Raw genomic sequence first — 12,970 nt, 5'->3', positions numbered from 1 at the left:
ATGGTGAATGAAGTAAACATCTCTAAAGGTCACAGGCTGAACAGTCTTGATGGTCTCAAAGCATGAGTCGGGACTTAGAATTAGGAAGAACCCCAGGTCTTTCTGAGAACACTCAGTGCTCCTGCTGCTGTGGAGTCATTGAGGAAGGATGCAGAAAGAAATGGCGAGGCTGAGGTTGGTTGTGGAAATCAAGTGGGAAAGTTAGCGCAAACTCACCACACTCCAAGGATGATGACTCAACACTCCACTCAAATTCCATCTTTTTGTTTAAAGCAGGAGGCACATAATCTGTCATTCTCTTTTCCTTATAATTTCCAACATTTTTAATACTGTATGCCACATCAATAAGTCTAAGACTACATGATCTTACGTGAACAATATCGTGATTGAGAGATCCAGTAATTGCAGTTCACAGTTTCATGTTCTCGGATGCCTCATCTCCATCACAAGTAAAAGTATGATAATTAGAGTGACCAGCTTATGTGGTGTTTTTTTGAGGCTTCATTTACTTAATAACATAGAGACTTTAAAACAAATACTAATTTAAGTATGTCTTCACTGTTTATAGTTTAAGAAGTTTTAGATATTAGAAACTTAATATTCATATTGAACTTTCAGGAGGGTGGTTTATTACATAAGGAAGGGGGACATTCAACTTCATATAGATGTTCATTTTAATCTTCACTAGTTGTATAGTATTAGAAGCCCTCGATACTTTTAGTGCATGATGCCCTTATACAATATCTATATTAAATCTAATATTAGATATTCTACAAAAGCTCTAATATACAATCAAAAGCTCTAATACATATAACATTAGATCTAACTTTAGATACTCTGTAAGAGTATCACTTTCTTTAAAGAGTATTTATAGATAAATAGACAATCTATTTTTCAAAATATATTAAATTGAAAGGGACTAAAGTATCTCAGGACTTTCTGCTACATGTGTGAATTAGATTACTAGTAAATTAGCTAATGAATGATGTGTATTTCATAGATAATGATTTTAATTATTAGATACCATAATACATTTTTTAATAGTCTTCCAGCAGCTGATGGAACCCTAAAATGGGGAACACATGGCAGTGATGAGATATAAAAATATTGATTAAACATCATTACTCTGAATATTTTTATCACAAACACTGTTCTGGCTAAAATTATTCATGTCTGAATTAGGTAATGATAAGCCATACAGTTTTATCATTGGGTCCATTTGAAAGGGGGAAAAATCCTAAAATTTGAGAATTTTCAGTTCTTCCATCCTTGGATCTAAATTTTAAAAATATTATAACAAAGAAACAAAGGTATGTTGTGTTTTAGCTGGAGCAAATCCATCTTTTATCTAGATTTTCCTCCTGTGAACTCTGTGATGAACAAGTGCTTCATTTCTCCTGCCATGAAATTGGTTCTTCAATTTTTTTTTTCCCTTTACTCAATTTCCCACAAAGCCTGAGTCTCAACGTTTCTTACCATCCCTGGGTGTAGGCAGCCACTGTGTTCTGTATTCTTCGAGTGAGTATGGAGGTGACACCATAGTGATATTCTCTTATAGAGTGGTCATTTTAAAGGCTTTGAAAGCTCAAAATCTCAAGGATATCTATCATGAGATTCTTGAAAACACAATCAAAATATCCCTCAACACAACAGAGCTACATCATCTAGCTTTGATCTTTAGACTGAACTTACGCATCAATGAGCATTTGAGGAAGAGTGGACTCAGATTTTTGTCTATGAAGTAGCAGTGATAATTGTACCAAAATGCCACACTAGTTATTTTAAGTTAGTCTCAAGTAGTATCCTTTATTTCCAAATGAAATATTCTTGGAGACATTAGAAAGGACTTTTCTATTTTACTCGAGACTACACAAAGATAATCTGTGATATGGATAATGTATATTTTTAGCATTCAGTAATCACATTTACTATTTGTTAACACAAAATGCTATTTGAGCATTATATTTTAGAGTGGCATGAAAAGTAAAAAGAAAAAAAGTTCATCAGAAGTGTTGACAAGATTTTTAACTCCTTCTGTTTCCTTTGATAGTTTTCTTAAATAGAATACATAAGCAATGAAACCCAAGCATAAACACATCTCAGTTTATGTTTATTCTGCTTTTATTGCACATTTGAAAATTAATAATTCAATGTTCTAATATTAGCTGTCATCTTAGCTGTGATAAAATTAATAATTCATCAAAATGATATCAAACAAATGGGGCCTTTTTGTTCTGGATGAGAAACAATCCCTTCAGTGTTGAAAAATTACAATGGTAAATTTATTTCTTTTATTTGGGGTCAAATAATATTTAATCCTTTCAGCTATAATTCAAGTGTTTTCATTTTAAATATAGAAATCTGCATATGTCATAACTGATGCTAAGAAACAACCTTCGTCTTGTTCCAGAAGGTTGTTTTACCCTTGCTTATATGTTGGCAGATACATCTTCTTTAGAAAAAAAACCACAGTAAAAGAGTCATGTTTTAGAAAAGTTGAATATAAATGAAATGAATTCTTTTTTCGTTCTGGCTGATGTAATCTTCTCCACTTGCAGTCTAGAATTTGCTCTCTGCCTGAAACAGGAGCAACGGTTGCAACAGGCAGAGGGTGAACAATATTTCTAAATATAATAAATTTTATTGAATTTTTTCACATGTATTTTTAAGTTAAAATATGTGATAGAATGGTTAAGCATCTATATTTACTTATAAATGTGATCTTAAGACACGTGCTTTCAGGAGTTTTTAATTAAATATATTTTAAGGATAAAATTTGTCTCCTTTTAACCTATAGTGACTGTTCTGGGTTTCCTAGCCTTTGAGTAGAAGCAGTAGTAGAGCCTTTTCCTTAAATCCTACTCATTTAATTCCCATGCTGTTTGCTTAGAGGTTTCAGTGGCATAGTGAAGAACATTGCTGTTTATATTAAGGCTTGAGTTACCATATCTTTTCAGGTGGATGTTATACACTACATTTATAAAACAGAAGTTTGTAACACATCAACAGATGTTAGAGGTTTTACTGAAAATTATACATTATGACCTTGCAAGTTTCAGTGAATCATGACACACATTTCGGGGTATGCTAAGAACAATGATATGCTCTTGGTGAGCATGAATAAAATGTCACCTGTCTCTTCACTGTGAAGTAAACGTTGCTTGGATTCTCATTTCTCTAGTATCAATGTTCATTGATACCATTTGGAACACTTGCTCAAATGTGGAGCTCCAGTCCAGTTTTAGAAATTCTTCTACACAAGACAAGTAGTGGAGAACTGAACTCAAAATTTTAAATGATCACCATAAATATCCATACACCGGTGGTCTGCATATCATAACCATTTATCACTTGACCAGACAGTTACAGCAGAGCTTTCAATACTAATATGAAATCTGTGCTTATGAAATTCTCTCTAGTTCTTGAAAATACGCTTTATTTAGATAATAAATAAAATGGTTGCCCTGCCAGTGGTGGTGTATATCTTTAATGCCAGCACTCAGGAGACAGGCAAGCAGATCTCTTTGAGTTGGAGGCCAGCCAGGACTAAACAGTGAAACCCTATCTCAACAAAAAACGGGGGCTGTTGCCCTGTCATAGGTCAAACTGTAAAGAGCAGAGAATCATCACCTCTCACTGCGGCATGAATGCTTTGCAGAAAGCACAGTGGTACTATATTCTAGACCAGTCTTAGCTTCTGAGCATCCAATAGTTGTTTTTTTTTTTCCTTTTTATTTCTTGTCTCCCTACCTTCTGTATGACTATCTCACTCTCTCTTTCTCAATACACTAAAGTTTCTGTTATCGTGTATGGGACTGTGTAGTTCAGTGACTATGTCGAAGATACCAGTATACATACTAAGGCATAGTTGATTGCCACACCTTCATACTAATTAAGAAAGTGCTCATTTAAATGTGAATCTGTTATGTGCAAGGATCCTGGTAAATATGTCTGTGAGAACAAGTAAAAGAGGCACATTACTAACGGGATTTACAGCCTCGTGTCTTTTACTCCCATCTTTCACATATTAACTAGAAGTGCCGCCGCAGCATCGCAACAGTCCACCTTTCAGGTAGACTACTTTTCACTTTAATAACCCTTTAATGTAAATTTTTATTTGATAACAAATATTGAGCCAATAGTACATGGGAGGTGCTATGTTTTAATATCCCCTCCAGAACAAAATTCTGTATAACTATTTTGCAATAGTAAAGAGGTGGTGGGTCATGATGGTTGTTGGAGGGGAGGGCATCTACATGACCCAAAACATGGGTGCAGATCAGAGGATAACTTGTGATAGTTTGTTGTCTACTATTATTTTTGTTCCAGGGACTGAATTCAGGTTTTGGCAACAAGCACCTTCAACTGGCTATCTTGTTAATCTGGTTTTGCTTTCATAGATGGGTTATTGCCATTATTATTGGAATGAGTAGATTATTATTGGCATGGGCTCCTGATAGAAGTATAGTTGGGCTAGAATTTTTCTTTCTGTGCCCATATAGATTAACTTTCCCTTCTGCTATATTAAACACTAGAAACAGCCTCACGAGCCACTAGTACTGTGCTTTTAGACTTCTGGATCAGAACTGTAAGGCAGTTAAGAATTTTTTTTTTTAATTTATCCACTGTGCAGTATGTATTATTATAAGGGAAAACTGAATGAAAAACTAATATACTAGGTCCTACAAAGCACAGAAAGAAACATAATCCATTCTCGAGAAGATAATTTAATATGAGAAGTAAATAGGTAAATTCTTTACATACATTTTAAAGTATATTCTCATATAGTCATATGGAAAAATGCTATAGAAACACATAAGATGTTTTGTTAATTTAAGTTTCACTCTAAATAATCAGTAATATCTTCCTTTCATTGACATCCAATTAATAGTACACTCTGTCAGGGCATCCGTTTCTAAGCAATTCTAATTGAAGACTATAACAAAATAATATACAAATGAAAATTTCCTGAGAGTTTCATTCAACTTTCCATATACATTGATAAAGAGCCTACTACTTGCAAGCTAATTTTCTTGGCAGTGAAGCTTACAGATGACATAAATCATGGATTCTGGCCTCAACAAACTTGGAGACGTGATATAGAACATAATATAAAAGGTGGTGGGAAAGAGCAGCTTCACCTAGAGATTCTAGTTCTGGATAATGAAACAGAGAATAGACCTATATCCCTGCCTGTGTCAATGTAACAGAGAAGAATGAACAAACAGGTAATTTAAATTAAAAAAAAAAAAACCACTTCATTTCTTTCTTTCTTTAATATGTGTGTATGACAGGGGAGGGGGGGATGAGGAAAGGAGAAGAAGGGAGGGAAAGAGAGAGGGAGGGAGGGAGGGGGAAAGGGAGGAAGGGAGGCTTCTGGCATATGAGTGTTGTGATGAACATGTGGAGGTCAGAGGACAACTTTCAGAAATCAGTTCTTGCTTTCCAGTTGGCTGAGGCAGGGTCTCTTGTTTCTGCTGCTATCTTCATGACTCTACAGTTGGCACCTCCCACCTCACCTCAGGTGAGCTGTGTCTTCAGACTCACAACACTCCATGCAGCCTTTTATATGGGTTCTGGGGATGGAACTCAGGTAGGCTGGCTTGCACAGACAGCTTTTTCACCTGCCGCATAATCCCAGGTTCCAGAGTAAATTTTCTATTGGCTATATATCATCTAAAACTGATAGTTTTGGACTTAGGCTTCTAAAAGATCAACCTAAAGACTTTCCTGTATACATACATATTTAAAATTGCAGCTTTTCCTCCTATGATTTTCTTTTCAAAGTATTTTTCCTATGATAAGTTCTTACCAGATTCTCTGAACACAGTAATAAATTAGACTTTTGTCTCTTCTTCCTTCTCTTGATACATTGACACAGGATGGGTTATAGATCTATTCTCCATTTCATTATCCATTTCTATTTCTGTAGCACACAAAAATCCGTTTTCTCGTATCACTGAGCTCCTTGCAATATGTCAATTTCTGTTTTACCATGTGATGCTTTTGAAAGTCTTCAGTGTAATGCCTCTTACCAAAATAGGTGAGATAGAACCTGGGGATTCTGAAAAACTTGTTATTTTAATTTTTTCTCATATATTTCTCTACTTAAAACTCAGTAGATTTTGGACAACTATCTGTTATCTGGAACTGATATGAGGAATTTAGAATTCGTGAGAATGTGCTTAGGGAATACAGAAAATAATATCCCTTTAAATAATTAAAGAGTTGTATGTTAGAGTATATGGGGTATCTTAGCACACAAGTGAGCTGTTAGGCAAATGATAAATAAGTATTCAAGAAATTATAGCTCATTCTGAGAAACAATAGTTTAAGTGACACTGGTTTAAAAATTGAGCAGAATTTCAAGTTAGAACTCAGTATCCTCCTACTTGTTTCCGTTTTCTCCTAAGACATAAATAAGAGCTAACATGAAAAAGAATTTTAATAACTAATAATGCAATGATTGTCTTCTGGAGACACAAATGTTGTATGTCTCCTATATTCTTGGTACTGTTACTTAAAATTATGACTCCTGTATACCCTTAGGGTAAATAATATCCAATAACCCTCAATTCTGACAAGTTAAACTTGCTAAGGAAATTTCCCAGCTACAAACTTTCTGATCTGCTGCTTCATCTTCCTACCAACCATGCACATGTATTTAGCGTTATTTTTTATTTGTATCCAAATCTATTGATTCACAAGATAAATATTGACCTGACCTTGCCTTCACCTCAGTTTATATCTACTTCTTAAGCCAATAAATCTAGAAACTGATCTGACAGCAGTCAATATTAGTTGACTTTTTTAAATAGCAGCTCTGCTGTGAAGTAATAATTCAGTATTTTATAGTTTCTGCCTCAAAGAAATAAAAATGCAGTGTAACTCACCAATTTGTTGAGTAAAACTATTCGTTTGGCATTTGGTGCCAAATACAAAGCTCCCCTTGGTGCCAAAGAGCATCTCTAATGTCCATAGATCTTCTAATCTCAGATCCAAAGAGTCTGAAATATTTTACTATGCTTGCTGGTGGCAATTGTACATCAGTGTCCTGTTTAAGTTCTAATTATAATTAAACCATATAATTAGTCTTCAGGTGACTGATGCTGTTTTGTTGGTGTGCATTTCCCTCTGGACTTACTTCTACCTGAGGGTATAATAAATAGATTCAATAATCATCCTGGACCTTAGAAGTTAAAGGCAAGAACACATTTGTTACTCCATTTATCAGCTTGTTTTGATCTTTTCAGAGTCAAGGAGATATAAAGCTATGGGTCAAGATTTGCATATATTTATACTGTATGTCATGGAAGGAAGCTTAAGGGGTTGAACATAACCAATGCACCATATTTTACAATTTATTGCTGTTCTTAAGGCCATACCACTCATCTTTTACTTACACAGTTTCCCAGTGCTTTTGGGGATAGATGACATACTCATGCTTCAGAAATTCATAATGAAATATGCCAAAGTGGTTTTTCTAAACTTTCATTTCCATGTAATAGAAAATAACCTGTTCGAAAATTGTATTTGAAAATAACTAATACCTGGTTATGTTATAAAGAAACATATTGTAATATTAAAATACACTTAATCTGATAATTATTTAGAAGTTGAGGCTACATGTCATAGAAATAGAGATGATAATGAATTTAATTTAAAAATCTTATATAGTTCATAATTCTACTCCAGTTAAAACCATTCTAGTATAGGCTACTTCATAGTCTGTGGTATAGAAGACAGTTACTAATAATCTTACTGAAAATTTCATCCATTTCTACTAAGTGACCACTGAACTATAGGAAAATCATGAATATTGGGAAAAGACTATAAGGGAGTCATTAATGTTCTAAGAAATGCTGACAAATGACTGAGAACCACACTGGAACACAAGAGTGCAGCTAAAATCCACTGCAATAAATTCTGGTGTTTTGGAGAGCAAGCATTGTACCTTGTTCATATTCCCATCTTACTATTATAGTCATGTAAATATATTGCTCTCAATCAATTATTTCATTTATTCAACAAATATATAGTGATGATGTTATCTTTTCTTTAATAATCTGTAACATCGTTTATCCAAATGAGACCTCTAGGTTTGAAAGAAATACAGAAAATTCAATTGCTGATTGCAAATTCATTGTGACTTGAGTCTTTTTGTCACATATTATTAGAGACAAGATCACAGGGAAACAACATATAGGTAATTGTTGGGACTATAAGATTAGAATTATTCTTAATTTGTTCACTTTCAATACCACTGCTTTGTACTATATGCCATTTTGTTTATCTGTATGACATATCATACATTCCATCTCAATAATATTTTATGCTACACAACATGACACCTACCCTAAGGAATATTAAATACAATGCCTATTTGAAAATGGTACTTATTAAGAAAAGGAGAAATTTGGGGATTTTTAAGATGTAATTAGCAGTAATTACATAACTGAAATTCTGGTGGGATTATTTGTGATATTTTGTCTATCTTTCATCTGAACTCATATGCAGAAGAATGAAAATAATTCAAGAAACCCATCATCACATTGCTCAGTTCCCTCCACTCTCAGACTTTCGGAACCAGAAACGGTGAGAGAGACAGTTATCTCCAGACAAGTAGCATTTGAATTTCAGCAAACTGAATCCTCCTGTTACCTACGATTCTTCCTAGTTTTCATACTTAGTTTTGGTTAGCAGAGAGTGCTGCTTACAGTATCTCTCATTTGTGTAAGTGAAAAATAACTATGTTTTTATTACTTAAAATATTACAAAAGGGACAATATGCTAAAAAATATGCAGTGAACAAATATCATCTGTACAGACTGGAAGAGAACCTTCATAAATTAACCTTATTAGTGCATTACTGTAAGCGAATGCCAAAAAAGCTCCTAATTTGCATTAAGATAGATTTTTCAGGTTGGCTGCATGATTTAATTAAAGAAAAGATTAAGAATCATTAAACAAGCTGCTCTACCTTGCAATAACAGAATTCATATCTGATTCAGGTTAACGAAAACACAGATGGTGATTCAGTAACTGTTGAGTTGCTGTAACAGAATGAAAATGATCCCATTAGTTCTCTGGAAATGTGAGGGAATTTGGAAATTAGTATGCAGATACATTGTATGGTGCTAGACAGCTTGGTCTGCTCGGATCATCGCTGATTATACTTTGTTTGGGTTGGCAACACTGAACTTAATAAATGAAAAAATGTTCCAGTATACCACAGTTGGAAACTGTTCAAGGTTGAAATAGGTGTGCAGGCTTTCAAAAGGAGAGAGTTAAGTAAACAAATGTCAATCAATGCAAAGCTAGCTACTTTTTTTTTTCTTTAAAGAATATGTCTGCTCTTGAGAAGCAAGTGTCATAAAAATGGAAGGCCTTTACTGGATACATATGTCTGCGTGGTATTTATTATCACAAAAGCATTTTAAATGCATAGTATCAGTTGGAAGGAGACGTGTAAGCATTTTAATAGTTTTCTTTCTGGCAGAAATAGAAAAACTCAGTCGCTGTGAGGATTACTATATTTTTCACAAAAGAAATCAATATAATTCTGATGGAAAATGTTATGACAGGATAAAAAAAGTGTAAGTATAATGGCTACTGAAAGTTTAAAGGTGTCAAGAAGAACCACAAAGTAATCCTCCAGGAGCCTTCTGGGAAAGAATGACTTAGAAAAAGTGGCATACTTAATCATGGCAGCTGACAGAAATAACCAGTGCATCAAGGGCTCAACCGTACCAGCAGCCTCCATTTTTCACACCTGGTTCATGCCATCAGTCTGTGTGCTCAGCATCTGACCCCTCTGAATGCATCTCAGGAGAGTGCAAAAATACACACATGGTCAGAGGCCCTCAACGGCAGGAAGCAAATGACCCTTTTCTTCTAACGTGCTATGGCAAAGCAGATACAGCATAGTGTCAGTTAAAGTGAAATTTGATCATGTGCTCTTTCCAGTTACTAACTTAAAGGCCAGACATAAAAGATGTTCAGGGACTTGAAATAAAGATGGAAGTTAAACAGTTGAGATTGTAATGTTCCCAGTTGATATATGTAATAATCTTTCCAGAACACTGTATCAAGGATTTCTTCTCAGACACTACAGACTATCAATATGATGATATTAATCTCATTGAGAATATTCCCTTTTCAGGATCAGCACCAACAGGCTGCAAGCAGATGCCTTTTCTCTACTATTATTCATTTCATTAAATCATTTAAAAGTAGATTTATATCACCATTTTTCTGAAATTTACATACTAACAATTCTATTCTACAATGCACAATAACTTCAATACTGGCAACATTTGAAAGTGGATTTTATAAAAATGAACATTGTAATCACAAATCATTATTCCACAGTCTGAGGTATCAAGGCCTTTCTGTGGTACTCAAGCCAGCTCTCTAATAAAATCATACTATTGAGACCAAATATCACAAACCACTTTCTGTACAGTACAGGATGCAAAGTCAGCAGTTAGGCTATGAAGATTTGACATAACTCCTCTCCTCTAAATGCAACTTTAACTAGTTTTAAACTTTTTGTTGTTTTAAAATATTTTGCTATGGTTTCTTAAGGAACTATATTAAGAACGACCATGAGGAGTTGGTGAGGTGGCTAAACTGTTAAGAACATGTACTATTCTTCAGGAAGAACCAAGTTCACTTCCCAGCACTCACATCAGGTGGCTCATAGCTCTTGTAATTCCACCTCCTGGGAACTGAGACCTTCTTATGGTCTCCACAGGTACCTGCACTCAAGTACTCACACGGGGGTGGGGAGTGGCAGAGATGCACATATACACACATTCTTTAAAATGAAGCAAATCTTAAAAAAAATGTTATGACACACTTTGAGAATATGAGTTGGACATAGAATGTTTGGTGCTATCTTAAGTTAGGATGCTTGAGAAGGAGCACAACATGATAGCATAGTGTCTTAGTTATAACTTTAAGGGGAGGCACTTTCACCCTAAGGATGCAATGATCCTTTAGTTACATTTTCACAGTGTTATTTATAGGTGGGTATCCAGTCCCCTTTCCCACTCTCCTTGAATGATTTCAACTAGATTCTCATGCCACATGCCAGATCTGTTCAGTACCTTTATGTTTAAGCATCTACAGAAAGGCTTTAAGCCAATGAAACAGAGTTTTGGAAAGAATTATGTACATAACTATGTTTTTATGCTATTTAAAATCACTTGACCCTTTTCCTCTATAGAAACTCTATGCCGTAGTAAATTGGTAGGTTCTTCTTTATTGTTGAGAAAGTTGTTTATGGTGTTATAATATTTTCCTTGTAATTACTTGAAGAGGAGCTTATTCACAAAGCTAGAAAAAGAAGACATAAGAAAAAAATAGTAAACACCTTTACTTTATCATAAGCCTCACCATAATATTATTTATTATAAAATGTTAATTCCTATGGATTAATGTATTCCATAAAATTAAGCAAATCTCTACCCACATTTTAGGTGAACACTCCTACATACATACTTAGACAGATAATAATATATGTCAAACTATATAAAGTTTCATTTTATAAGATCATTAAAATTAAATATATTAGTATATAAATACACTTAAATATAAGTGGAAAATAATGGGAGACTGTCATTTCCCTCAGTTGATTAAATTCTCATTACCTGAGATAGTATAAAATTTGCATGTTTCATAACATATTCTAGCAATATCGCAGATTTTTCATTATTCACCAATGTATCATTTCCTGTTAGTACTTTCATTTCATATAACATGATGTTGATATTTATCAAACTTGTCATTGCTACATAGGACTTGAACACAGAGCCTTTGCTACTGTGTTATTTCCCTTCAGTTATGTTAAGCCTAACCAGTATAGTTGTTTCAATCCTACCGATAGCTATTATAAAGACATAATATGCAAGCTAGAAGCAATTCTATCTGTCATGTAGTTTACTATGTTGATCTTGGTTGGTGTGTTGCTTTTCAGTATTCTTTAACTTCTTTTGTACCGGATAAATAACTTTTCAACTCTGCATCCTCTAACTCTTAACAATTTTCCACCAGGTTAATTCATAATATTTCCAGGTCCTTCAAAGGAATAATTTTGATGTCCCATTTAGGCCTGGATGTTTATTCTCAGCATTTTGACCAGTTTTGTATATCTGTATTAATTGTCACTTACTTCAAAAAGATTTTCAGACAAAGTCTTATAGTATCACTGAACTATAGATGTAAACATAAATATTATATTTGGAAGATACTTTGACTACATGTCCTGTGCTGGCTAGTTTTGTGTCAGCTTGATACAAGCTAAAGTCGTCTGCAAGGAGGCAATGCCAAGTGATAAAATGTTTCCATAAGATCCAGCTGTTGGGCTATTAATTAATGATTGATGGAGGAAAGCACAGCCCAGTGTGGGTGAACACACCCCTGAACTGGTGGTTCTGGGTTCTACCAAAAACCAAGTTGAGCAAGCCATGATGAGCAAACCAGTAAGCAGGGCCCTTCTCTGGCCTCTGCACCAGCTCCTGCCTTCAGTTTCCTGCCCTACTTGAGTTCCTGCTCTGACTTCCTTCAGTAATGACCAGTGATAAGGAAGCATAAGCCCAAAAGCCCCTTTCCTCCGCAAGTTGTTTTTGGTTGTGGTGTTTTATCACAGCAATATAACCCTGAATAATGCATGTCCATTTGACAAAACATGAGTAGTAGGTTCTCCTCTAGAGCTTGTGAGTCCTGGCCATAGGTTTTTGACCAATTTGTAGAACTCAATATTTATTCCCTCTCATGAACCATGCCTCAAGACCAATAAAAAAAAGCGGTTTTATTTACATCTCTGAAAGCATTATTTCATGAGCAGGCACATCTGTGGGTAACAGGCTGATACTGTAGCATGCATGATGCATAAACATGTAAGGCTTTGGATTCCTTTTCCTCCCCATACCAGCCTGCACAGCACCTTCCAGCACCATGAGAACTG

Source organism: Onychomys torridus, chromosome 4 (assembly GCF_903995425.1).
Source record: "Onychomys torridus chromosome 4, mOncTor1.1, whole genome shotgun sequence".
In the NCBI taxonomy this organism is placed as follows: domain Eukaryota; kingdom Metazoa; phylum Chordata; class Mammalia; order Rodentia; family Cricetidae; genus Onychomys; species Onychomys torridus.
Note: the sequence above shows the minus strand (reverse complement) of the source record.